The sequence below is a fragment of the Rhincodon typus genome, chromosome 44 (genome assembly GCF_021869965.1).
Source record: "Rhincodon typus isolate 14 chromosome 44, sRhiTyp1.1, whole genome shotgun sequence".
In the NCBI taxonomy this organism is placed as follows: Eukaryota; Metazoa; Chordata; class Chondrichthyes; order Orectolobiformes; family Rhincodontidae; genus Rhincodon; species Rhincodon typus.
In genome coordinates this window covers 1,103,659-1,104,427 of record NC_063375.1, presented here as the reverse complement: position 1 = coordinate 1,104,427, position 769 = coordinate 1,103,659, and the positions used below count along the sequence as shown (strand labels likewise).

At 53.7% G+C, this 769-nt stretch overlaps 1 protein-coding gene across 1 annotated transcript in view; it reads left to right on the top strand.

Moving 5' to 3' along the window:
* gripap1 (GRIP1 associated protein 1) overlaps positions 1–769 on the top strand; it is a 26,128-nt gene that overhangs the window by 13,559 nt on the left and 11,800 nt on the right. The window lies entirely within an intron of this gene.

Below are 769 nucleotides of genomic sequence, written 5' to 3'. Positions count from 1 at the left end.
CTCGCAACCCCCTTTCGTCTCTGTCGTTCACCCTCTGCCAGTCTGGTTCCATTGGTTCCGAGTCCTGGCCCTAGGTACCGGAGTATGTTATGGCACAGTAGGTTGGCATTCACTAAAAGAGCAGCGTTGCCTCATGCCAGTCTCTTTCCGATAATGCCCCCTTCTGCACCGCATTCCTCCCCAAGTCACCATCCTGTGCCCTTCTCAAATTGAAGCTGTCTTCCAGACCCTAACTACACGCTGCAAGGAGAAGGTCAGGTCTTCTGCACATTGCTTTATAAAATCTAACGTCCCTCTTGATCTCGATCCTTCTCCAAATGGGCACAGCTTCTCCCTATCAACTCTTTCCAGTCCGGCCCTCCCACCCCTCGCTCGTGATTTTGTAAACCTCCATCAGATTCCCCTCTCTCCGAGGGAGAATAGACCCCAACTTCCCCGGTCCCTCCTCGTCCCTGACATTTCTGATTCCTTGGAATCAGAATCCCTACAGTGTGGAAACAGGCCATTCGGCCCATTTGAGTCCACACCAACCCTCCAAAGAGCATCCCACCCAGACCCGTCCCCTCCTGGCCTGTAATTCTCCATTCCCCATGGCCAATCCACCCTAACCCGCACATCCCTGCGCACTACGAGACAATTTAGCACGGCCAATCCACCCTAACCCGCACATCCCTGGGCACTACGTGATAATTTAGCACGGACAATCCACCCTAACCTGCACATCCCTGCGCACTACGAGACAATTTAGCACGGCCAATCCACCCTAACC